This window comes from Mustela erminea, chromosome 10 (assembly GCF_009829155.1).
Source record: "Mustela erminea isolate mMusErm1 chromosome 10, mMusErm1.Pri, whole genome shotgun sequence".
Taxonomy (NCBI): Eukaryota; Metazoa; Chordata; class Mammalia; order Carnivora; family Mustelidae; genus Mustela; species Mustela erminea.
In genome coordinates, this window is record NC_045623.1 from 100,817,202 (window position 1) to 100,844,738 (window position 27,537).

The 27,537-nt window shown below is 49.1% G+C and overlaps 1 protein-coding gene across 9 annotated transcripts in view; it reads right to left on the minus strand.

Annotated features, from left to right (window-relative positions):
* Positions 1 to 27,537, minus strand: part of VPS13D (vacuolar protein sorting 13 homolog D) — a 252,982-nt gene that overhangs the window by 14,279 nt on the left and 211,166 nt on the right. The window lies entirely within an intron of this gene.

A 27,537-nucleotide genomic window follows, 5' to 3' on the forward strand; every position in this document is an offset into this window, starting at 1 on the left:
ATGGCTTTCAGGGTAGGCTGATGTTGTCTTTTTCCACAAACCATATACGGGGTAATTGATAAGTACTTTTCGGTGTTTTCCTAGAAACAGGAGTCCATATTTGTCTTGGAAAGGCTGTGCATATTTCAGATGACTGATAAGAGTGTGCCGGTCTGTCCTCGGCCTTGTACTCGCTGTACTTTTCATTATTTGTTCCTGGATTCCACTGAAGCAAAACATCCCTCTCTAGACACAGCGAACAGAGAGGAATACGGCTTGAATCAGCACTGAATCAGCATTTCTGAGCCATGCACTAATAATGGCAGTGTAGAGACTTCCTTGCACAGAAGTAGGGCACAGAAGTACCCTAGAGGGCAAACTGGGGTGGTAATACGGACAGAAACAGCCAGAAGCTTGCCACAGGCCATGCAATGAGGTAGTGGCGAAACTGGGACATTGCGAAGTGCTCCTGGGCCCAGGTCAACGCTCTGCTCAGGGCCGTGATGCGTGCAGTCCCATACCTGGTTAATGTCTGACATGTGCCAGAGCCAGAAATCCAGTAATGCATTTGTACGAGTTCTGGACTAAGGATGCCCTAGATACCATTGACGTAAGGAGATTGGGAAGAAGTTTCAGTGATCTGTACTAAGGGAATGGGTAAAAAAAAATTTTTTTTTAAATTCATTTATTTATTTATTTTTTATAAACATGTATTTTTATCCCCAGGGGTACAGGTCTGTGAATCGCCAGGTTTACACACTTCACAGCACTCACCAAAGCACATACCCTGGGTAAAAAAAATTTTACACGTACTTACATACGCCCACTATACATAGTCGCAATTTCTTCTTCAAGATTTAGGCCCTCGAAGTGTTGTTGGCCTCAAGACTGGGTTGGCCAATTACATGCTCACCCTTGACTGAAGGTGGGAGGGCAGTGCAAGGAGCTGCTGCAGGGCCACAGTGGAGAAGCCGGCCAGCTGCTGCTTGGGGGATGCTGGCCAAACACGGGGAGGGAGCGTGGTACCCTTTCCCGGGCAGCAAAGCCCTGCTTTGGTCACCTTGCGTGGGAGACAACTACTGTCATTCCAAGCCCTGCCCAGGGAGGGCTGATGAAGGGTCCTTTTCCCAAGGCGTCCTTCTCTCTACTATCCTGTTGCCCATGAAGTTCCTGGAAGAGGTTCAGGCTATTGGGGTAGAAGCCCAAAGGCCCCTCCCTCCAAGAGGAACAGGACGGGCGGGCCCATTCCCCACAGTTTGCCAATGTTAAGATTTCATCCTGACACTTCTCACCCCATCTTCCCAATCCACTGGGAGGTCTGGGGGTTCAACACTCACACAGACCTCCACTGCAACAACTTCTCCATCTCTATTTATAACTAGCGAACCATCTCCAGATGTGCAATGGATTATGACAACAGTCTTGTAATTTATTCTATTTGCACCCTGTCTGTTCTCCTCACAGCAACGAGAATGATGCTTTTAAAGTATACGTTAGACCAAGTTAGCCATGCGTCCCAAGTACATTTGCTTCACGTCCCACTTAGATAAAACATTTGCTTAATTGCTAGGCTCCCCACCTGGAACATCCATGAAAAGGACTTTGTTTCAGTCACTGCTATCCTGGATTGAGAACAGTACCCGGTTCATGGTTGAAAACAATAAACACGAGTTGAGTAAATGAATGAATGCAATTGTCGGCGGCAGGGGGCAGGACAAGGGCCATTTTCACCGGAACTCAAAAGTAAAAGTGGTGTACCAACTTTGGTGGAGAGTTTGAAGACCAGAGGTTCTGAGCCTTGGAGGTCGACAAAGTTAAGGCAAAATATGAACCAGCTAGAATCGTATCTTCCAGAGAGAAGGATCAAGGGTGTGTTTATACATACACTGGTCAAAACGAAGGACAGGGCAGGAAGGCGTAGTCATGAAATTAATGTCTTCGCTAACACATGTACTTTCCCTAAAAGAAACAATCTTTTCATTAGTACCCAAAGTGGGAACAGCCTGCTACCAGCGAGAGGAAGACTAAGAGTCCCAAATTTCTCTGGCGGGATCCAAAGAAGCCAGAGAAGTCAAAGAACGGAGGCTTGTTTCTGGACCTGAGCTCCCGGAAGTCGCATCTTGTAACAACTACAGAACAGTAGTGCCCCGTGTTATCACATCATCAAACAGCTGTTCGGTGCATATAGTTATCTCTTTATTCCATGGCATCCCTCAGGATCTGCCCCAAATTTCACTGACTCAGCTTCACCTCCACTCCCGACACATGTCTGAAGTAAACTATAAGCCCACCCAAACACCGGAGAACTGGAAAGTCGAGTAGCTCCCTTGTGGGTCTATACAGCCTATCCAGTAAATTTCTTATTTGTCTTCCCCAACAGGTTGCAAAGTGTCTTCCCACTTCCAAGGTCCTCATTCTGTGACCAACCAATCACCACGGGACAGCTGGCCATAGCATTCAGACACAGCTGACTAGACCAGCCCACTGTGGCATTCAAGGCTTATTTTTCATGTGGACATAGAAGAAAAAGAGGGTTCAGCTTTGTCCTGGAAGGAAACAGTCTTCCCTTATAGTCTCGTAACTGTAGGGGCTGCTAGAAGGTGTGGTTTAGAGATACTCTTACAAGGAGCACAAAGGGGTTAAAGGAATTCTTCCCCAAATCTCCGATTTCTTTGTTGCTGCTGGTACCTGAAAAACTATCCTTTCTTCTCCAAAACTCATCTAGAATGTTAACTTCGAAAGCCCAAGCTGGAGGCTGGAGGCGGTAGGTGCACGCGCGCGCATGTTTGCACTTAAAGTCGCTGCGTGTGAACAAACCTGGCACCAAACTTAATCAAGTAATTATGAACGGAAGTCCATAAGCTAGTGTATTCCAACCTTGTAAGCCAGCAAAAACTTTAAAGTGAACTTCTCCACTGTGGGCCACTGGGTGATGGAACTGTTTTGTCCATCTGTTGACGAGAGCACTCTAAATTCCAATAACCCTTTGAAACCGGTGGGGCTATCGGTAACAGCAATCCTGTTTGTTCATCCGCTGCGACTCAGGATCACGGCATGTCTGTTTCTGAGACACACTTCTTAAGTCACTTCCCGGCATTCGTGCTCCCTGGGAGCCTAGGAGCACCCGGAAGGAAAGGACTCTATTCTCTTTTAAACCGCGTTTTAAGGTTCGGCTCATCATTATCCTTGGTTCAAGGCCCACTGTCATCATTGACCTTTTCTTTCTTTATTTTAGATGGTATAATAAACACCCGTGAAACCACCATCCCCAACCCACAAACGCCATCATTGACCATAACCTGAATGTCTCTGTGTGGTCCTCTGCTGCTCCTTCCCACCCCCTGTTCCTCCCCCACCTAAGACAGCCACGATCCTAAATCTTGTACTTAGCATTCCTCTGCGTCTCTTCTTCCTGTAGACTTAGTACCTGTCAACATACGCTCTGGTAGAGTCTCCTTATATTCTTTGGCTTTAGTTGTTCTAGTCTTTAAAAGGATGTCACTGCCTTTTTATGTTTGGGGGCTTACTTCTTCCTTTTAAGTCACACTGCTAAGATTCAGCCCTTCTTTCGTGTGCATTTTTAACCCATTTATCGTACCTGCTTATTTCTCTCACTCCATCGTAAGGATCTACTATGATTCATCTGTTTCCCTGTGGATGGTACATGGGCTATTTCCAGGTTTTGCTATTACACACAAGGCTGCCGTGAACATGCCTGTAAATGTCTCCTGCTGAAAGGAAGGAAGAATCGCTTCGGGTACGTCTATTCAGGAGGTGTTTGCCGGATCATCAGGCATGAATGTTCACCTGACAAGACGATTTAGGTTGTTTTCAAATCTACACTCCCACCAACAATGCACGGAAGAAAGCCTCGCAATCCATATCCTTCCCAGCACCTGGTACCATCTAGGACAACCCGTCCAATAACACAACCTCTCGTCTAGTACGGCTACTGACCAACTGGAAAGTTGCTAGTGTGAGCAAGGAACTGAATTTTTACTTATTTATTTGGAACTGATTTTTTAAAATGTAATTTAAATTAGGGGTGCCTGGGTGGCTCAGTCACTAAGCATCTGCCTTCAGCTCAGGTCCTGATCTCAGGGTCCTGGGATGGAGCCCCGCATCGGGATCCCTGCTCAGCGGGAAGCCTGCTTCTCCCTCTCCCACTCTCCCTGCTTGTGTTTCCTCTCTCACTGTGTCTCTGTCAAATAAATAAATAAATAATAAAATAAAATAAATGTAGTTAAAATCAATTTAAATTTAAACTGCATGTTAAACAGTACTGGTTCTCAAGGTTTGGTTACTTGAATGAATACAAAATGGCACCCTGATTTTTTTTTTTAATATTTTAAATATTTATTTGAGAGACAGAGTGAGAGAGAAAGCAGAAGTGGGGGAGGCAGAGGGAGAGGGAGAGGTAGACTCCTTGCCGAGCAGAGAGCCCGATACGGGTCTTGATCCCAAGACCCTGAGATCACGACCTGCGCTGAAAGCAGACATTCAACTGACTGAGCCAAGCCAGGCGCCCCTCCTGTTGTTTCCTTCTCATGCCCACCATTCTTTTCCACCTAAAGGACGGTGGTGGCCATTACAGGAAATGGAGCGAGTGGATGCTCGAGTGGGAGGGTCGTCTTCTAAGGTCCGCTGGCCCACCACTGTGGGGCCAACCTCTGGCTTCCTCTGCTGGCCTTGCTCCCTATCCCTTGGTCACCTTCCCTGTCGGGGTGTGCTGCTCCTTGGGCAGGGTCTTGGCACCCTGGCCCCGGGGATGACTGACCCTCCACTACACAAGACGTGGCAAAACCCTGCCCACTCACCTCTCATTAGTTGACGGCGTCTCTTACTAACGCTTGACACAAAAGATGGTTTAAAACACAAGTCTGTTTAGTGCATATGCAGCAACTCTGCCTCCGCAAACCTTTGTTTAGCCAAAGGTCTGTGGTGTATTTAATTGCTGCCAGCTGGGGGTTTGTCGGCCATTTTAAGCTCTCAGCTGCTGCGGTTTATAAATTTCACAGTATATAGAAAGAAGCAGGCCTTCCAGTCAACCAGCTAATCCAAAATGTCAGCACCAAATGAACTTGAGCTTTGAACTCCATGAAAATGTCAGAGAGTCGGCTGTGCGGCATGGAGGACTCTTCCCCCAGGGAAGGGGCTGCTGATACAGTGGCTGATACACGGCAGATATCCACCCGGTGAGCGTGATCGGTACAGAGTAGGTCTGCATCTGGCCGCTGCCGTCTGACACACACTGGCGGCCTCGAACCGACGATGAGGATAATGAAAACAATTCACGTCGTTTTCTTTAAGCAACAATAAATCCAAACAAGGTGACACCGGGAGATCTACCCAGTTCCACTTGGGTTGATCTTGCCTTTCAGCCCGAGGGTCAACAGTGGCCACCCATGATTTGTTCTTCGTTGATCTGATGAGTAACTATGTCATAGCTCGATTGGTTGAAGACAGATGCTGTACACACAGACCCATACCCCCGTACAGCTTAAGTTAAGCTATTAGTCGGCTGAGAAATTTGTCATGGCCAATGTCTATCAACCAAGGGAGGTTCAAAAACAACCAGTAAATGAGGAGAAAGTGTATGTGTCAGACACGTGACTTCCTACTACAACAGAATGTTTATTCACCCGATGACTGCCATCTTCCTCGGGGCTGTGTGTACTGACCCCGACAGAGTGATGGATTGTGCCTGCATTTACTTGATGTGTGTGTCCGAGACTTTTGTTTTAATTAAATATCTTACAGATATATACTGTGCTCAGCTGAGCACAAACAGTTAAGCTCAGAACAGAAGGTCAACCCAGACTATCTCTTCAAATACGGTTAATGGATGACAGCTTCAAGATACCGGGATTCTTGACTGAGTGGTTCAACCAAACATTTGTCAGTTCTCTAAAAGGACTCAACAGTCTATCTAAACAATACTCAGCCCCGGAACGGAGTTTAACGGACTGGTTAAAGCTGCCCCCCATACCCACTGTGGTCGTGTCTGGAAGTTCAGGAAAGCCCGCCACACCATGAGTCCCACCTCAGCCTGACCTCTAGCCCTCTCGTCCCTACTGTGCTCACTTCCGAAGAAGACTAAGTGGGAAAGCATTTTCCCCCAACAGATTTTACTCCTTTCAGTGGAAACTGTAATCAGAGGAGATTCTGTGAGAGGATGAAGGCCTCTAACATTTGGCTCAGTTCACATGAGAAATTCGTCCCCTCAGTTCCATGACAAACAGAAATCCACTTTCTAGAACCTACTGAGATAGCATTCAATCCACTGGTTTACTAATAACTGCTGAGCTCTTGCTGCACTGAACCTTGAACCCAGAAGATTGCACCAAATATTCAAACCATCGTAGCAAATGCTATGACAATTTGGATTCTCAATGTGAAACATAGGTTGGGCAGAATGAAACCAAGGATCCAAAGTAAGGCAGCCAGAAAAACGAGCTTGCTCAGAGCCCTGCGAAGGGCATGTGTCTTCCTCTGGCCCCACATCTGCACCCCATGTAATGACTTTTCCTGAGCTATCACCAACAGAGGCTAGTGCCAGGCCTTTGGGAAGACAGGGATGAATCAAGTTTCCAGGGACCCTGCTGGAGTCTAACGTAGAAGATAAACAGAAGGCAGCAATTCTAATGCAGTGCGGGGGGGGGGGGGGGCACCCGGGGAGTGGCCAGGCTCTGTGGCCAGGCTTCTTGGTCAGAACCCCAGTTCCACCACTTACAAACAGTGACCTGTGGCAAGGTAACCTCTTGGGGCCTTGGTTTGCTCATCTGTAAAATGGGGATGCTAATAATGAGGTTGTTGTGAGGAGTAAATAATGCGTCTAAGCACTCATAACAGTGCCTGGTACGTGACAGGTGATCAATAAAACGCTGCCTGGGACAGTGATGGCGACGAGGACGTACCCGTGGAGCGCGCCGTGGGTACCAAGGCAGGCCCTTACCTAGCTTAGGTCGCTGAAGCCGGGATGGGCTTGGGTCCAGAAGCTAATCCTTCTCACTTAGTTTTCTTTTTGGCGAAACTGCTTTAGACAGAAATATTTCCCTTTTCCTTCTGCTTTCTTGTTAACATTCTACTTCCTTCTCTCTAGAGTTCCGCATTGTATTGTCACAATTGAAAAATGTGGGAAAGATGCTGATTCATGAAATCGTTAGCAATTACATTCCTATCGCCGTGAAGGTTTCAGTAATTTGACATATTGCAGTGGGGACAACATTTCCTGGGCTGGGCTCTCTCCCATCAGTGGGATTCACACCTGACTTGTTTATAGGGGTCAAGGCTTCCTATAACCCAACACATGTTTTGGGGACCCCATGACATTACAACGGTGACAGCTGGTAGGACTCATGCCAACAGATAGGCCTGCGGGGATTTAACCTCTAAGAACAACACTACTGGAAAGTTTCTTTTCTGGAGGCAACTAACTGCCTCGGGGGTGAGCCTACCTGTTCATGAGGCTGGGGGAGGGGCAAAGCCAGCAGCTTCATTAAGATTTCCAATCAAGTGGCTAACATTATAGTTAGATTATGGCCTGATAGAGCCTTGGATTTCCTAAAATTAAAATGCCTTTCTGTATGCATCCAGGGGTTGCTTTTTTGTTCTGGTTTGGTTTTTGTTTTTTAATAGCAGACAGCTAAAAAGTGGTTTGCGACTTTCAACATCATTACAGAATCAAGGTATTTGACCACCACAAGCTTTGTTTGTGTTCTAAACACAGCGTTCTGAATCAGGATGTACTGCTTACAGGAATCTCTCAAGCCACTGGCAAATTCCTTGCTAACCTGTCACCTCAAATGTCAGTCCCAAGATATTTCACCTGGGCCGGAGCACACAATTCCTGGTAAACTTGATTTTGTGGCCAGTTAGGGTAAATACTAATGATAACAAGCTGATTAAACCAATAAATCAGATCTTTCCAGACTGATTTCTGGCAAATGATTACTATTTTCTTTCTTTAATCTTTATATTATCTACCTTCTCCCAAAAGTTGATCTCTGTTAAGAGAAAGATGAAATTTCAGAGAATGGTTGCATGGGGAAGAACGCAAGCCTTTGGAAAAAGACACAGACTGAAGTCCCAGTCCGTTCACTTATTCAGTGAGTGATCTTGAAGAAGTTACTAGATTGCTGGCAGCCTCAGTTTGTTCATCAACCAATGGGAATATGAAACTTGCTTGCTTGATTGATAATGCCGAGATAACACACGAAGAGAACATAACACAGTGCCTGGCACACAGCTCCTCATTAAAGGTTGTCTCCCTCTCCCCTACCCTTATTCAGAACTCTTGGGTGTTTCCTCAATGGAAAATACCAAAATGCACAATGTTTAAAGTTTAGATTTAAAATGGAAGCCTGAAAATCACTGTGGAAACTTGATTTGCTGAATCTGTACGAATGACGCAAAAGCAGTGGGTGGGATGATCAGATGCACAGGTGTCCGCGGAAGGAACAGCCCTGCCCGAGGGCGCACTCACCTGGCCGGCGCCATCCATCCTGTGTCCTTAAAGAGCTGGAGCTAACCCACTGCGTGGCTCATTAAACCACACCAAATGGCAAAGTCTAAAATTGGAACGGGGAATTTTGGAACATTGTCATTCATCACAACAGAGGTTTTTTAGAACGTTTCAGTGGCAGAACGCTTTCCCTAAATGACGTTTGTAAGATAACCTGCCTACACCCTGAAAACGGAGCTGCCCTGAAGAGGGGCTGGGGACGGGCCCTCAGCATGGCTCACCCCCAGCCCACGGCCGCCCCATGCTCCTGTGCGGAGGGCCTGCCCCGTGACCACAGCAGGAATGGGGTGCGGCAGCCTACCTAGGGGCTGCTTGTCATTTGTTTGCTTGTTTTTTTCAAGCCCACCCCTTGATCCAGGCCGGAAGTTCTGTAGGACCTTCTGACATCAGGCAGAGTATGGGTGGCGGGGAGTGGTGGTGGAAAAGGACAAAGAGGGAACAGGAGAAGACGCCTCAAAACCAGACCAGACGCAAGATTAACTAACACCCGTCAGGAGACTCAAAGTTTCCCCACAGCTCCCACACTCCCAGGGACAAACAGGCTCTGTTTCAGGCCCTGAGCTTCGCCTGGAGGTGGCAGAGGGTCACACTGAGACCCTGGGAGGATAATGTCCCCCCCCCTGCAGCCACCAACCTCTCCCAGGGTGGGGGCTTGCGTTCTGAAGCCAGCCGTGGCCTGGAGTGTGAACTAAGTGTCAAACACAATCGACATAGAACCAGAGTTTTCTGTCCAATGCACTCTTTAACCGCAGCACCCCTTGCAGTTCTCGGCACAGGCAGACACAATAAATGGACCGATGACCACCAGACTGTGTTGGCACCGGTGGCAGGAGGGCAGGAGCTGCTGCTGCTGCAGCCGAGGCAGCAGGGGGGTGGGTGGGGGTAGTCTAAGCTCGAGAAAGGTGGGGACTTGGTGACAGATGACCCAGGAACCCCCGGAGCACAGGCACACGGGTCCTTCCCTCGCAGGGATATGCCACAAAGTTACTGCCTCAGTGGTGTTCTCCCAGGGAGCCACGGGACAGCCGCCTGGTGGCCCTGGGGGACCACGTACCCTCTGCACTCTTCCAACAGAAGGAAGAGTGGGGCCTGGCCCTCCTGAAGCTCTTCAGAGGCCCCTTGTCCTCCTGTCTCGACACTCAGTGCTTACACAGCTCAGAACCTTCCAGCCAAGGTGACTGATTCTCTGTGCTAGCTCAAATTCCAGGGAGAACTCTGTTCAAAGGCTTGTTTTGTACGGCTTCTATGAGCTCAGTCCTAAGTTTTAGTCTTTGACCTAGAAACAGAAAGGAAGCGGCCCCTCCATGACCCCCTCATCTTTCTGTGACCAGCTGGTGCTTTTTTATTGTTTGTCATCAAACGGAACCTGCGGCGGAGCCTTCCCAGAAGCCAGGGCCACCTCTAGTCAAATCTGGCCCTCCGGCAACAAGAGATGGCACCTTCTCTTTGAACTTGGGTCAGCCTGGCTCGGGCCCATCGTTCTGGTGGCCTCAAGAGTATCCTGGATTTTCAGGCAAAAGAAGAGATTTTTCCTGCCCTGGCTCTTGCCACAGCAGCTGGGTAGAAAGCCGGAGCTGGAATAAGGCAAGGAGAACCTCTACGTGTCGGAGTGGGGAGTGGGCTCCACGGGGTCCATGGCGTCCCTTCTCTGTGGACAGGACAGAAGCAGGACACAAGCTGGCAGCTCCGTGATACCCTCGGGGGTCCCTACAAAAGCTGCGTGTCTGGCTGGTGCTGTGACGTTCGAGCCGGGGACAAAAGATTGTTCTTTATTTGGCGATAAGAAGGTCACGCTGCTTTATAATTAAACGCTGCCAGTGTGAACATGAATGGGACCGATCGCCACAGTCCATCAACCCTTGGCAAACTGGTTTGTTTGGTCTGGACAGCAAGCAACATTCCACACTACTGGATTTTTTCCCTCCCAGCTCCCCTGTGGGCCCATCACCCCCCAAACCTTTTTTTTAAAAAAATTACAATCTGTTCTGCTGTCTCAGGTTACATTCTGTAAATAATAAGCAACACTGATGAAATGCAAAAAGCTGAAAATTTGTAAAAGCAGAAAGATCTGCAGTGTGTCCCACATCTGTGTCACATTAAACACTGCACTCAACAGATCCGTGGATTCCTGTCTAATCAGCGCATGAGGGCGACGTGGGCTGGAGCGGCTCTCGTGCCACAGGACACAGCAGGGCTGAGGGTCATCGGACGCAGGCAGGGAGGGGCAAGAGCTGGCACCAGGAGGCGGGTTCGCCAAGCACCTCGGTGCAGATGACATGTGGCTGCCGGCGGCCTGGGTTCTGGCACATGTGCGTGGGAGATGGCAGTGATTAGGTCACTGGGGAGCAAGCCCTTGGCCCCCTCCTCCGTGCTCCTCAAGGCCGCTGAAGCTGGGCCCATGGCGGTTAGCCTAAATAACATGTTTTATGACAGAATGTCTCATTTGAAGGAGTTGGCTCCATATACATTAAAATGACGGCAAAATAAAAATAGAACAGAAGGAAACCAACTGATGTCCATTTGGTAAAATGCTTAGAAGCAACCAGGGACGAAAGCTGTCATGCCAGGCAAAATCTGACCCCATCTTTATCTCTCAAGCATCTCTCCCTCTCTCTCTCTCTCTCTCACACACACACACACACACATGCATAAGCACAGGCACTCACACCCGCATTTAAGAAAAACTGGCACAGCATGAGAGAGAGACTGGCATGTTTTAAACTTGTGGCATCGTGTTGAGTCCCTGAACAATTATAAGGCTCCGTATTGGAAAAAGCCAGATTCAGACTCAACAACCAATCTTTACACAGAGCAGCACAAAAAGCCTCTAAGGATACTCCAAGAAAAAACCGAGTACACGGCCACCACAGCCAGCTCGCTTAGCTCATATTTTTGCCATCAACTTTACATGATAGACACCAGAATGAAGACGGCTGGGCCCCCACGGTCCACGCTGTGTCCCCGCAGCTGTTTGTTCACTGTGCTGACTATACATGGGGCAGGTCACTGTCACGACATTCCTAGAGGAAGTTTTTAAATTAGTATTCCATCTCATGGAGGAGGAAGTCATGCCTTAGAGAGAGATTACCAAGGCTGCTCAAGGCCATTCAGTTGGTAAGTGCAAAGCCAAACTTGATCTTGGGTCTTTCTCATTCTCTTTGACTCAGGAAGGTTATAATCAGTGTGACTGCTGATGAAATCTCTTTAGTAAATACTCTGACCCATCACTGGGTTGGGCATTCTGGCCATCCTAGAGGGATACCAGTGGAGGCACAACCATGACCTCAGGAAGCTTATCATCTAGCTGGGAAGGTAAGACGGACATCCTCGAAATGGGTGGGGAGGAGACGTAGAAAATGCACCTGTGACGAGCATGCTAGGAGGGCTGGCGCCACACAGACACCGGGCACGGGGGGCTTCCTGGGAAGGCCTGGCTTCAAGCAGGGTCCTGCCTACGGGCAGAGCGAGATTTTTATGAAGACAACAAGGTACATCAATACTAATCCGCCAAGTTTTACAAACGGAACTAGTGGTGATCAAATACGGAGAAGTCACACAGAAGGAAATCAAGACAAGATAACAGACCACACCGCATACAATCCTGAAACATTTGTCTGAAGCCTCTTTCCCAGCGCTAGAGCAACTGACTGAAGGTTGTGAGCGGTGACGGCTGTCCTTTCAAAGTGGAGGTGCGGACGTTAACTGACAGGGATTCGCACAGTGACTCAACTAAATGTCAGTAATATTTGGAAGGAAAGTATGTACTAATATGGATGAGAAATGGTTTAAATGACAACTTTTGGAAGGGTTGGGCCAAGACAGGGGAGAGGAGACAAAGCCAAACACTAGGAAGGGAGACACACTCCACTCTCGAGGGCTGTGGGAAGGGCTGGGGTGAGGCATATGCAAAGGGAATTCACGAAATGAGAAATCCAAACTGCCAGCGGGAGTAGGGAAGATGGCTCCGCGCTGATTATCGAAGAGGTGCGCGCAGTAACATGGGACCATTCACTCCCTCAGATCAGGGCGGTGGGGGCTTTAAGAGTCACAGTGCCTTGCTCTGCTTCATAGAACTCTTGGTGAGAGGGGTGGCGGGAAGGGGGGAGTAGCCTGGGATGGGAAATGGGGCCTCTCACCATGGGTGGGAGCACAAGAAGTTCAACTTCCTAGAAGGCAAGGTGTCCCGTGTTTCAAAACAGGGAAGTGTATTATATGCAATTTAATATTATGTAAATATTAAAAGTGATGATTTACCTCTGGAATGGAAGGATGTTCCAGGGTCACTGTTGAGTGAACAAAGTCTGTGGTCCTGTTTGTGTAAAACCACACACACACACACACACACACACACACAAACACAGTGTTTGTGTGCACACAGAGAACCACCTGCCAGGGTGGCCACTATTAGCCTCTTGGAGATCAGCAATGGCCGGTGCAATTGAGTTCTTTTTTCCTCTTTTCTTTAAAATGGGAATGAGAGTGTCTACCGCACTGGTTTGCCGTGAAGAGGGAACTTGCCAGGGCCCTTGGAGCGGTGTCTACACACTGCCAGTGCTCGTGTATTGCTTGAATTTTCACAATAGCTCACATTTGTGCATATTTTTAAACTCAAACGATAGAACTATTCTTTCAGAAGACGACTTGGGGTGCAGTGAGGCACACACACCAAAAATGTCTCAAGTCAAGCACGCGTGTGTTCAAATCTCCATCATCACACACCGTACCTGAGCATGGGCTGGGCGCGGACGGGAAAAGGAGTCAGAGTGGCCAAACCTTGCCTGGATATGGCTTTCTTCTGGATAAGGGGCAGTGCAAGTGGGGTTTCTCAAGAGGAAGGGGACAATGATTTGACCACTGCTATCCCTGCTACTTCCTCCGAGAGCAGAGGGCCGAACAGCCCTACCCTAGACTGGATGGTGGTGAGAGCCGCTGGTGCTATTCTGGGAACCCAGGGGTCTCCTGCAGCAGGCCTCCTCCCCAGCCTATCTGACTTACTTTTCCAGCCCTATCTTGCTTTTTGACCTTGAACCACAGAGCGAGGGCTTCTCTGGCTTGCAGCAAGCGGCTAGCTCGGGGCAACATGCCCTGCCAGCTGAGTGGGAGGTGGCAGACAGGGCCAAGGCTCAGGTGCTCACAGCACTCGCCCTGAACGGCCCCGTGAGGCTGGCCAGGGACTGCGGAAGGGGCACTCCGGAATGGGTAGAAGCAAGAGCACACTGCCTACTAACACAGGGAGAGAGAACATCTGGAACTGGTTCTGAGGCTCTCCAGCTGCAGAGCCACTAGAGTGAAGTTCGGGTTTCACTGGAAATTGCATTTCAGGGGCTTACAGACTGTCCTTTCTGATTCTCATCAGGGTGAAGTACAACCTAGAAGACAAGCTGGTTCACAGACCAAATCAGTTTTGCTTTGAAATGTTCTCCTTTCCCCACCCCACCCCCCTTTGAAAGCAGAATTAATGGTCCAGGTGGTGAGAATTCAAAAAATGAAAGAAAAGGGCGTGGGGTCATCTCAGGTGCAGTTCGATGCCTTCATAAAAATCAGACGCAGCCCCTGGGTCAGAGTCGACACCAAGCCTTCAGAGAGCCTGGTCCTCCTAGGAAACAAGAACCAACAAGACTGAACCCATCTGAATTGTCAGACAGGGGCCTGCCTCTACAGGACTAGAAAAAAACGTAGATTCAAAATGTGTTAGGGCTTGTTGGGCACCAACAAGGCAGCAGGGAAAGATGCTAGATCCTTCCAGACAGAGGAGACCATAGAATCAAGTCCCCTTGGATCTGGTCCAGCCAAGCCCACCATAAGCTTTTGGAAAGTGGCCTCCCCAGGCACTGGGACACAGGGACACTGGTACACTTTCTAGGAAAAGCAGATGCCTCTGGGAGCCTAACCCAGAGCAGAGGTGACAGCACCTCTCCCTACTCTGCCAATGGCAAATATAACCCTCTCTTCTAGCCTCTCCTGCCCTCTGAATGTTGGTTTCTCCCTCTGGACCTCGAGCTGGAGGCAGATCGGGAGAGCACAGGCAAGTGGTCTGCTCCTTGGGTGGACAAGCTCCTTGGGGTGGAGAGAAGCAAGGCAGGCCTGGGACACCCCTGATGCAGACCAAGGAGGGTGAGTCATACATAAGGCAAGAGGTGACTCTCCAGCTGCTTTTCAGCATTCCCCTTCCAGAGGATCACTCAGATGCAAAACGCTCAGACCAGACTTCCTTCTGCATGGTACATAAAGCACTGAAACTTTCTAAGACTCTGTCTTAAAATTTTTGCAGATAAGAATTTCTATAATTCCCAGTTAGGGGATCATCTGGCTACCTCATGGCATCTTCAATCATTGTTAAATTAAACAAAAACAATTTTAAAAAGCAGAATTTCTTCCTACAATGTAACTGCTCACTACTTCCTTAGCATTTCTCTCTGCATACTTCGAAAGGTACAGCACAGCTCCTTGAGGCCAAGTGCATTCAAATACGTGAGAAAGAGCACCTCCCAACAGGTGCCCCGTTAAGAGACATCTAGTACCAAGGTCTTCTGAACTTTGGGTTATGCAATCATTTTGTGGAATCCATACCATAAGTTAGTTCCACCAGGCTTTGGAAGCACCTTGACTATAGAAGCATGACCAAAGAGAATCCAGTGACCTCAACGTGGGCCAGGGGCTTCTCCCCCTAAAAGCATCTTTTTTTTTTTTTTTTTTCTCCAGGCCCCACAGCACCAAAGTGAGCAGAAGCTATCCTTGGCCACGAAAAGGAGGGTATAGCATACTGAGCACATACTACTCGGATAGTCTCCTTCCAAGGCTTCCTGTTCTGTGTAGCAGCTGGAGTTCCCAGGTGACCAGATGGTGAAAAGAGCTTTTGCTGGATGGCAGAGCAAAGGCGCAGCCAGGACGTATCAGTGCTAGTTTGTGCAACTGACCAATTCTGCATCAGAAGGCTGAGGTGGTTTCTCACTGGGAGTGGCGGCGGGGGGCAGGGGTGCGGGAAGGAGGACCTGGGACAGCTCCTAGACACAAAGTAGAGTGGCTAGGTTCTCAGGCATAGACACTGGCAGGCGAGGGCCTCCCATGGTCCTCTCACACTGGGTTTAGCAATTATTTTGTGGAGTCCACACCAAAAGTTAGTTCGGGGTTAAGCTGGTAGGGGGGCTATGAAGGTGGTAAGCATCCTTCACACCAAAAGAGATCTAAAGTTTACAGAAACTATCCCCCCTCCCCCCGACACCCTGTTCCCCCAACAACCGCACTGACATATTCTCTCATATCTTCTGGGTCAGAGGCAGATGTCCTATTCCCATACTCCATAGCCATGGCCAAGAATCGAAAGGAAGTGGATCATGAGACCTGTTAAGAAGCCTCAGATTTAAATCCATAAGGTCTTTTGTTGGGCGAGACCAAGGGATGATCCAGAAGGAGCAGAGAACTTAGGAGTGTGTGCTCTGCACTCAGACTGCCAGGGCTCAAATTCCGGTTCCCTCTCACTACCTCTGCAATCTTAGACAAGTCACGTAACCTCTCTGTGCCTCACGCTTCTCACCTGTAAAATGGGGAAAACCAAGTGCCCACCTCACCAGGCTGCTGTGGAAATGAAACAGTACTGACACTAATATATAAAAACAAAATGCTTACAACAGTGCGTGGCATGCATAAGTGTTCCGTATCCAGAGCCCCGCCAGCCCTGCCAGCTGGGGACACAGGTACCTGCCTCCGATGCCCTGTCCCTTGCGGACAAGCTCCCTGGAAATGATAGTAACGTATGCCTTGCTGGACAGTGTGGACATAGCGCCACAAAGGCCACCAGTTTGGCCAAAGGGTGGACAGCACTAAACCACTCCCTTAACCCACTGTTTTCCTAGGATCCTCGGAACACAGGCAGTGCTCCCCTTCTCGCTACATACGCCCGGGGCCACGTCTGTCTTCCATTTACTCTGGGCGGCATCACTGCGAAAACCCAGGCGTCTGCAGGCCTGGCTGCGACAGCGCCCCCATTGCCCCACGGGTTCCCTGGAGGCCAGCACCCTGGCCTACCAGGCCGGCCCCCGCGACAGCCTTCCGCCTGGTCTGTGTTTGCCCCCAGGCTCAGCTCTGGGAAGCCCGCAGGTGAGGCGACTACCAGCCTTCGGGGCGGCTGCGTGGCAGGGAAGGGACGCAGACTCGCTCCCGCCCGCATCCAGCCGCCGCCAGCGCAGCCTCCGCGGAGCCGGGTAGGTTTCCTGTGGTGTCAGCCCCACTTCCTTCGGCAACATTATACTGCAAACAGAGGGCTACTTTGAATAATGCACTCTGGTGTCCCGTTTCTGGCCGGGGGGGTGTAGACTGCCTGGCTTCTCCGGAGGGAAACCCGCCCTAGACGGAATGCTCGGTCTGGGGAAGGGCGACGAGCCGGCTGGCCTGTAGGACCTGGGCCAGGCAAGCTGGGAATGGCAGCTGGGTCGGTTACACGCGGTGTGAGAGGGTTAAACAGGACAGCCGCCTCGACTCCTTATAAACGTTTGCCCTGTGGACACGCACTCATTGGCGGCGGTGCAAGCCTCGAGCCGTGTTACACGCCTTAACGATATGGTTCAACTCTCGGTCAGGCTTGGGCCTGGCACGGGGCCAGACCGCAATCAATGGGACACAGAACCTCCCCCTTTCAGATCATCACGAAGGCTCATATTATCTCCTTTTCGTCGTGCTGGTTAAATTTATGGAGCAGAACCCTGAAGCCGCATTCCTTGGCCTGGGCCGGCCCACGCGGCCCTCCTTTCCTTTGTTCGGTCCTGTGAGCGAGCCGTGCTTTGGAGGACGGCAGGGTTGTTAGTTCAGGCACTGACTGTTTGCTCACGACTGAAATGAAAGAGTTCAGTGGAAGGGCAAAAGGACAGCCCAAGTGTAAAACCCCGTCCCAGCAGGCCCTGGGCCCTACGTATAGGCCCGGAGCTGCTCCCGGACGGATGACTGCACTTTGTTCTCACGAAAGCGAAACCTTCAGTCTGATCCCTGCTACGGCGTCTACAGAACGGCAGCCAGGCCTTCCTGGGGCGCACCTCCACGCCAGCGCGTGGATTCGGGGGTACCGTGGGGGGAGCCTGCCCTTCCCAGAGCTGAGACGTTAAAAGGAGCCGCAGCCCACGACCATACTCGTCTACCCCGGTCCCGCACGGGATGGGACAGCAAACGCAGACTCGTAGCTGGTCTTACTTTATATTCATACAAGAAAAAGTAAACTGGTTTCCCAGTCCTTGGCTACAAGGCTGGGATGCACGGGAGGGAGGCAAGCAGGGGAGAGGTCCGGGGTCATGGACTCATACAAGAGAAGGTACTATGCATCAGACCTGCCGCATCTGCCCACGCGCTCTGCCCTTGACCTTAAGCATCTCTGATTAGTAGATAAAGGATTGAACGATCGAAGGGGGCATCTGCAGCTCACTTCAGAGGAGGCCGTCTGATGGCTGGAAAGGGGGTCACGCCAGAGCTGAATCCGGGCTCTCCAAGGGGCGAGCTGCAGATCCGCGGTTCCTCGGGTGAACCAGCGTGGTTTGTCATCTGTTATGCCTCCACAGGTCCACCTCTTCGTGAGGCTACTGGGAGCCCGCAATGATGAACTCTTCTAACCCAGTCCAAGCGTAAGAGAGCGAGAAGGAGTAAGAGAACGGCAGGGGTGGGGGGGGACCCTAAGCCAGAAACTAAACCAAAGACATGCTGAGAGGAGCAGGTAGGGGAGCCTCTGAGGGGAGTCGCTCTGGATTCAGAAGCGCTTTCCTGCCAGTCTGGTCCTTTTGGCCACTGTTCAGCAGAACTAGGCCAGGGCCCAAGCGTGTTTAGAAATGAAACCGGAAATCTCACACGAGCAAGAGCATCTACTTCTTTGGTGGCATCTAGTAAGGCCAGTGTCTGGTCCGAAAGAGGACTAACCACGTATTCATTTCTGAATGAACTGTACACACATCTTCGTGTTTTCCTCAAAGGTTTCCTTATCCCCTGTGCTGATGTTTCGAGGTAACCGAATGAGTCTGCCGTTCCAAAGCCCGAAGCACCTTTTTTGGGTAGACAGGAGGTGCCGTGGAATGAATGGATCACAGGAAACCGTCTCTACCTAGTGAGAATCCCTGGTCCTATGTTACTTCTCCCACTGTACACGGTTTGCTCTGGGTTTGTAAGAAGCACAGGTTACAGAGACTACTTAAGTCTGGCAAGTGAAAGGGCAAGGAAAAGTTAGATAGGCTAATTCAGGGAACTGTCCAGAAAAATGTGTCATCTATTCAATCTGTCTCTGGTTATTAACATATGTGTTCAGGGTTCAAGGAAGTCCTTAGTCATAATAACACCTCGCCTCTCCCGGGGCAGTCTACACGGCACCTGCACACCTCCACACCACCACACAGGTCCCATCAATGCTCACAAAGGAGGCTAGTCCCCACTGGGTGTCGGGTGCGTAAGGTCTTCTAAAGGCTCAGTCTGGCCCACCGTGAGCCCGGATACATCAAGATTCCCTGATAACAGTAGAATCTGGAAAAGCTCACCACTGAGAAGGACACTGTCTTATGGACCAAGACAAACTCTGAGAGCTGATAGAGCGCGACCTGGCTACCCCCACTTCCTGTGGGGCTTTATCAAGGGCCACTTGGATGACTATATTTGGGGACACGTGACCATAAGTAACCAGAGAGGCCCAACTCCAGAAACGCAGGAACGCGGGTTGCTCAGGAGAAGGGTGCAGCAGCGGCCGCCACATGAGGCTGGAGCCGCCGTCGGAGACTCACTGCTGCACACGCTCGTCGCCTGTTATCTGGACCGCTTTCTCCGTGCTCCAGGGCACTGCCATTTACGCTAGCATCGTGTGTAGATCTAAGAGGGACTAACTCGACACTAGTTTGGGCACCAAAAGGGAACACATTTGGAATTTGCTTTTTCATGCCCTGCATGCCTGTTCTTGATGTAAAAATGGCTTCTATCAAGATTTTTATATTTTGTTTTTAAAAAAAAACACTGATTTCTTGGGCAGCAGCTCCAAGCAGCTGCATCACATCCAAGTACCCCACGAAGACCGAGTATGTGGGAAGTGGTCTGTGTACGAGGGTTTGCCTGGATGCTGTGTTTTATGGACGCTGTCCTCACACGCTGCCCCCGTGGGATCTAGCCAGCCACATCTGGGGCCACTTCAGTCTTCCCAGAGGTGAAGTCAGAGGGAGGGCGGAAGCACTGACAGGGCAGCAGGGCCACAGAGCCAACCCCTTGAGGGATTAGATGTAACCAACTTAAATGGTGCTAAGCCCAGCTGGGGTTCAGGCGAGGGCCAAGGGTTGCTCTGGAATATTTTAGGTACAACACTGCCTCTGATTAACCTACCGCCTTTCTATTTTTAGAAAATATTATCAAGTTTTCATACGTCCTCCTGGGCTCTTTCTTCGCCCCAACACCCCGCTTCCTCCGTGATGGCAAGGCCAGTCCACTGTGTGCCTTGGGGGGTTATTCACCTCAGCCAGGTGGACGTGACCAGCCCGGACGACTCTCACTCCCTCTGAAGTGGGGAGACTGACCTGAGGAGGAGACCAAAAGCTGCTAGCACAAGACCACCAGGCAGAGGGATGTCAGGGCTGAAATCAGGGCTCTGGTCTCACGATGAACGACCCTGTCCTCCTGCCAAGAGGCCACGTTGCCCCCAACACCCAAAGGGAACATCCAGATAGGTTATTTTGATCGTAGAGATGCGAGTCAAGGAGGAACTGATCCTCCACAGACAGATTAAAAGAATGTGAGCTGCTGTCACTTCGACACAATAAATCAGAAGGATGTCCCACGCTGCTCTGTCAGCACCACCATTGCATCTGGGGACTAAAAATGAAATCCTGTGACTTGGATCCCCAAAATAGAAAAAAAAAAAAAAAACCAACAAAACCTGTGGTATATCAGGATTCAATAAAAGTTAAAAGAAAAAAAAGAAAGAATCTGTCCCTGGAGCACTTTGCACATCTCATTGGGTCTGTGGGAGTCTAAGTCCCACGGGAATTGTGGGGCCCAGATGCCACGCCCCTGCCTCTTGATGCCCCGGATCCCCCAGGAAGAGCCAAAAGGCAACAGGAGCTACATTTCTGGAAACAGGACAAATGGGAAGGTGAGTTCTGAAATGATCATTTCTAAGCTAGAGGAAGCTCGTTTTCAAAGGCTCAGAGCTTTACGATACCCCAAAGTTCTCTCTCTCTTTCCTTGTGCGGAAGCCACGAGATAAAGGGTGCACGATGACAGCGATGCTTCAAGGGGCCCGTCACATCTACCCAGGAAGGAAAGAAAGAGTTTTTCCTTTTAAACTCTAGCCCTGACCCCGAGAACACTTTTTGGCTTGTTTAACAGACCTGGGGGACCCCGACCTACGCGACGACGCTGCTGGGAGGCCGTCCTGGTGGGGCTCACACAGATAAGGCCGCGAAGTTCCAGCGGCCCCACGGAGGGGGATCTGATTCTACAGTTCAGATCCCTTCTACCATACTCAACCGTGGACTGTCACGCGTCTGGAAAATATAACTGTTTTTGAGGAATGCTTTCCAAACCACGTAATGCTTTTAAAGCTGTTTATCAAAAGAGCTGGATGAGCCACAGTGGCCTGAAACCGTCTGTCAGCTGTCACAGGGTCGCTTGCCCCGTCCCAGTTTCCGTAAGCACTCCATCATTCCCGGTCGTCCTGGCCGCGGCAGACAGCAGATGCCAGGGCTTGGAGACATTCGCTACATAACTTTTACCCGACGAACCTGGCTCCAGGACAGATTTCCATGTCATGTGGGGCTTCTGGCTGAACTCTGCTCGAACCCAGAGGCGTATCATTTACAGCAGACACTAACAATAGTTTGGGATCACCTGCTCTTCACAAATGGGTTCAGAGCGAGTTCGTGGCCTCCGCACACCTTCTTCAAAGGGCTTCTCATCCGCAAGGGCTGGGAGCCCAGGTGAGTTCTCCCACCTGGCGACCGCGGCCCCGTGACAGCACCGGCGTGCGGGCCTGACTTGAACTACTGTCTAGTCTGTGTCAAGGGCGAGAACAGGAGGGAGAGAAAGCCAACAGAGCATGTGGACTTGGCATCGTGGACTAGAGCAAGCGCTGAGCGTGTCCGGGGACAGGGTGTAAGTGAGCGGGAAGGACACAATCCCCGATTCACTTACGCTCCATACGTATTCAGGGAGAACTCAGACCCCGACACCACTTCTCGAGCCCTAACTACACGCCCCACATCAGGCAAATGATGCACGTCCCACGCGCCATCTAATCCACATGAGCACCCACGGAGGTGGGCACCGCTGTCCCCACGCCACAGGAGCAAGAGGACGCTCACCTCGGTGGCAGGAAGGGAGAACCTTGCTCCGGGCCACCGCTGACGAACAGCAGCACCATGACTCAGATCCAGAGCTGCCAGGGCTGTCGCCTCCCACAGGCCCTCTGACCTTGTTTGACAGATGTGGGGACCAAACAGCGTTGCGGGAACCCCTTCCTGATTCCTGCAAACCCTTGGTTTCTTTTTACACTGGCTACCACAGTGCTACTTCCCATTTTTTCTCCAGAACTGGGGCAGATCTGTGATTTTATGTTCTTTCCACATCTCTTTCTGAAACGAGTGCTTCTCTTTGAAGCAAGACCTCTTGCCCTTGGAGTGTCAAGATAAGAAAACTTTCAGCAACTTCCCTTGGAAACTACAAAACACCCATCAGCACCCAGGATCTAAGTACAGTCGCTCACCAGCTGCCAGCCCCTCTGAATAGCTTTTATGGTTCCATGAGGGGTGGTGACAGGGCCATGTCACTACCATGGGGTGTGCTCTTTCTTTCATGTCCCTGGGATCTGACAAGAGCCTTCTACAACCTGTTTCTTTACAACACACAGAAAGAGAGATTAAAGACCAAGACCAGACTTAAAGCTGGGGTTGGGAGTAGCAAAGACTTCTCACCAGATGCATTCTAAACCTTCCACGGAACGAAGGGCCGCCGAATGACCGAGCAGACGCTGTTCAGAAGCTGCTGTGGTGATTCAATGAGATAATACATGTAGAGTCCCTAGAACAAGGCCTGCATCACAGCAAAGGTCAGAAATCATCAGCAATAACGTTATTATTTAATTGCTTGCTACCACCAAACCTCAAGAATGTTTGAGCAGAAATAATGACACGGATTTTGGTAGAACCACATTAATTCGGAGCTACTGGTTGGATGTGGAGGGGAAAGGGCATCAAGAAAGGATGAAGGAATTAGTGAAAAGTCCAAGTTATAGGGCTTCTGATTAAATATGACAGATTGAGTCCAGAGACGTCTCTAAAGCGAAAGCGAAGGGATACAAATGGCGCACATCCAAAAGGATAAAGAGAAGGTGTCAACAATATTGTAGAAGCCGAAAAGCAGACGGACATGTGGTGCTGAAATGTAAGCCTGAGGGAGTGGCAGCCACAGAGCAGTCAGCTAATTAGTACGGTAAACCCCACCAAATTCCAGAAAGACGGGGTACCGGGAAGCTCTGACGGCCTGGGGCAGAAAGGGAGGAACAGGGAGGTAAGGGTGTGTCGGGGTGGTGAAAACGGGAAGGTGGGTTAAAAGCCCAAGAAGGAGGTGGACCTGCAGGTCCCTTTCTCATCCCCTTCTGGCTGCTCCTCCTCAACAGAAGACCCGCGGCAGCAGGCCCCCCGTTATCGCTCCCCGGGCCCCACACAGGGCTTCCCAGGCTGCTCATCAGGGCCTCGGCTGTAAAGGGGAGCAGAACAGACAGTCAAGAATCACCAACCACCCGAGAACGGTCTCTGTTCATGAAGGGAAAAGACCAAAACAAACCAGTGGAAGAAAGAAACTCAGGAGAGGACCAGGGCACCAGCTCTAGAGTGTTCTAGAGTGTTCTAGAGAACAATCAGTCTAGATAGGAGCAGGAGGCACCCAGAGGGGGGTGGGGAGGCAGATCTTGCAAGAACTGTTAACACTGATAAATTGCTCTATATATTTTTAACTACAGAGAAGAGTCTGTAGACAAGTAAGTAATAGGCAGATAGAAAAAAAAATTTTTTTTAAGGACTTACTAAACTTGGAGTAAAAAAAAAAGCTGAAAGTAAGTTAAGGGTTTGAGGATTCAATGGGAATATGCATGTAGCAAAGGAAGCAAACAATAATCATCAAAGCAGTTACTAACTCCAGGGGGAAAAGAGAAACCAAAAAGGAAACATGGTAACTTAGGTAGCTTCACCGGGAATGCTGCTGACAACCGTAACAATGTAAAACCTGAATACCAGTTTACCCAATAAGGGCCATACAACTATGTTGAAAAAGAAGGGGAGGGACTAGGAAATCAAATGATAGCAAGAAATAGCTTTTTTTTTTTTAAAGAAACACAGAGGCAAATACCTCCAAAAAAAAAAAAAAAAATAGCCCGAAGTGTTGAAAGTGGTTGCCCCTGGGGGAGCAGGATTCAGAGGTAGGGAAGAGTGGGGCAGGAGACTGCTGGTTTTTATTTTCAGACATGTTGAAAAGTCTTTGACTTTTAAGCGTGGACACATATTTACTTTGACAAAATACAATTTGAAAAGATAAAAAAAAATGTGTTGCAGTGAGACAAATATGGTCAAAGTCACAGCATTTTAAAATCACTGTTCTTACTAGGGCAAAAACTAAATAATGTTTAGTAAATACATATAAGGTAGAAAGAGTAGAGATCATTTAAAAGCTTTGAAAGAGCAGTAATGGACCTGTTAATAAGGCTGGAAAAACCACCAGGCCTCCCCAATATACAGCACCGCCGGCACAGATGCAATACTGTGATTTTCTAGAACAAACAGGAAATCAAGTCACTAATAAAGGGGTCCTTCAAGAAAGCTACAGGAAAACTTGCTTTAATAAGCACGTGAGACCAATTTAGGAATATTAACAGAACTTGGTGATTCTCCAGAATCTGGAAGAGCATCAGAGTATTTAATTATTTAAATAAGTATTTAAATACCTAGTATTGAAGTAGTCTCAGTATTTAAGTACTGAGATTTTAAGTATTCACCATTCTCAGCGCTGGACACCTACGATATGCCGAGAACGCAGTAGGAGGTCAATACTTCACCAATTAAGGCATTTCTGCTGTCAGGTTGCCTGAGCTTAAACCAGTGTGTTTACTATGCAACTGGGTGCAAGTATCACACATTTCTAATTAGCTAAACTCCATCAGTGGGACCCCCTCAACAATTCAAACAAAAACATAAAAACTCAGAGGCTCTCACCTCTTTTCACACGGGCTACAAAAGCACTCACAGGCTCCCGCCTTTGGTGCCATAGGAGGTGGGCAGGCGTCCATTTCGAGCACCCCGGTTGTGCTGCTGGGGGGATCAGGGAAGCCTAGAGAACCGATGAGCACTGCCCTCTGTCCATCCTGGTAGAACTCAGGGAGGTGCCACTGGATCCAAGTCATTCTAACCCAGCGGGCCAGGCTCCCTGGGGCCTGTCCTCATAATGAGAAGCCAAGTTTGGCTTTGACTCTCCTCTGAAGTTTCCTGCAGTCCCTGGGATTTTAGGGGGCCAGTGGGGTCACTCCTGGCATCACCTGTGTTTGAAGTACATTGAGGGGAAATCTAACAGGAGCTGCCTCTTCTGTTAACGCAGAACCGCCTCATAAAAACTGCTCTCCACAAGGAGTTCAAGGGCGCTCATCCAAACACTATGGGCTTGTCCTGCTCCACCAGCTTTGCTAGGGGAGAAAGCTGAGGTTTTGCCAAAGCAACTCTGACCTAGATATACCTTCCCCACTTCCTGAAAGAGCTCAGGCCAGTGACCGCAGGTGCCAGGGGCCGGCGACAAGATGGACCCCGCACTTTGAAGGAACGTGCTCCACGCTGCTGAAACTGAAATTTACTGGCACAGTCAGTTAAGGTGAAGGACTAAAAGAGGTAAATTACTGTGACTTTCTGGTACGTAATAAAATCTTGCCAACGGTTACCTCAGGAAACCCAGTCAAAGTCGGGAGCAAACCAGGAGGGCTGACAACCGCCGGCAGGAAGCCATGGTGAAGCGTCCCATCACGGGGGCTCCTGCGGTTGAATCCACATTCATCGCCGCTGCGGCTGGTGCTGTTTGCCAGCAGGACGGTGGGTCATCACCGCATTCTCGCACAGAGCATCCTGTCAGGGAAATTAACCAGGTACGGCCAGCGGCGCAGCCACCGAGTCACAGAAGGTGCGAAGAGTGGCGCTGTTTTACGTCTCTACAAATCTCTTTAAGTCTCGCTTAACAGAAAACAGCTGCATTCTCTTATCTGCTTCTACAGTCAATCACTGTGCACAATATCATACACCGTGTGGCTTCTGGAAAACTGCACTGTACCCTCATTAGAGAATATCATTGTAACAATGGTTATTCAGCTATCTACCTATGTATGAATTAATATACAAATGTATAATAATAGATCTGACCTCATGGATCCTGGGAAAGGCTGGGGTTTCCCTAGGGGTCCTCAAGCCATACTTTGAGAGCCTCTGTTCTAAAATGACCCACATGGACAGATTTTGTGCTAATGAGAAATCAGTTTCCTCTATGTATCCAAGTAATTCACTAAGGGTATAGACTAGTAACACTGTTAACTCGATTTGAGTTACATAAGCCGGACATAAGAAAACTCTGCTTCTTTTAGAGTATACTGTAATTAAAAGGTTTTACAAATTCAAATCTTAGTTCCTCCCATTTGACAAGTTAGTGAGAAACTTAGCAAGAATCTGTCTTTGAGAGGCGGTCTGGCAAAGAGACTAAATAAAGGTTAGGGGGCAAGGAGACTCTGGGTCCATTACAACACCCAAACTTCCCCCAAGGATTATAAACAAACTTTCCCTTGTAAAACAACACTACATTCTTCATTTAGTCCCCTGCTAGCCCACTGGTCCCCTGTGTACCTCACAATGACCTCATACCCTAAAGCCTTTGGGGAGCAGGGGGGTTCTGAACTCAAACCTGGATCCACTTTTCAAAGGGGATTCCAATCACATCCTGGGCAAAAAGGGACGACTCTGTAAGGGAAAACCTTACAGACGTAGGGTGGCCATCAAAACCCAAAAGTAAGTGAACTTAACACCTTTGCAGAGGAATTCCAGAAACAGTAGATAGCCTTTCATTTTTCCCTAACACACGAAATACAAATTTTTCTCAGGAAGGAACCCGCCATTTTTGTCTCTCTTGAAGTTCAAAACAAAAATCTCAAATGCAGTCATTCTGGAGTTTTACAAATAAGTCACTGAACAAGGAAAGGACCCGACATGTACAATGGCTGGGTTGAGTATTTAATTTTCAAATGGAAGAAACCAAAATTTGAAAGCACTTACACTTTCTTTTCTATCTTCTTTGAGCAAAGACCTGCTGGTTGAGATACAAGGACTGTACTGTATGTGCCTAAATTCAGTTTATTTTTACTTTTGGAAAGAGGATTGTGCTGTTCCCATGAAGCCAGTCATCTCTGCATGCCAAAAATGGCAAAAAATAGACACTTTCCTTTCTAGAAACGATTATAATGTACCATGACCAAGAAAGTGGTTTTCTTCTTAACAGATAATCTTGCATAAAAATAAGTTATGGGATTTCAGAAATGGAAAGACTCTTCTCAAATATGTGTGTGCAGGTTTCCATGTTTTTTTTTTCCCAGCAACAGAAACAGATCTGAGCTTTCCATTAGTTATGTTACAACGAGAGTGGCATCATTTGGAGCCTGAGCGAAAGGAGAGTACGGTATTTACAGCCTAGCAAGAGGGAAGAAGTCTGTCTTGGAAAAAATAAGAGCTCTCTGCTTGAGGTCCTGTGAGAGGAATCTTAATTTCTAAAGGCATGAAAGATGTTTCTAAACAGTGTCTTAACCTGTAACTTCATCAGCTTAATCTCAGACCCGAGTGAGACAGCCTAGGTTGTGACCCGGCTCTGAATGTTGTCTCTTCTGTGGGGGTTGCTCAGAAAGAGTGCAAGAATGAGCCATCCACCTTGGGGCATTCTCTGGAAGGGCCTGGTTTGGCCAGATCAGGAAGCAAGAATATACGGTTCTGACCTCATACAAAGTGTGTATAAAGTGTGTACAAAGG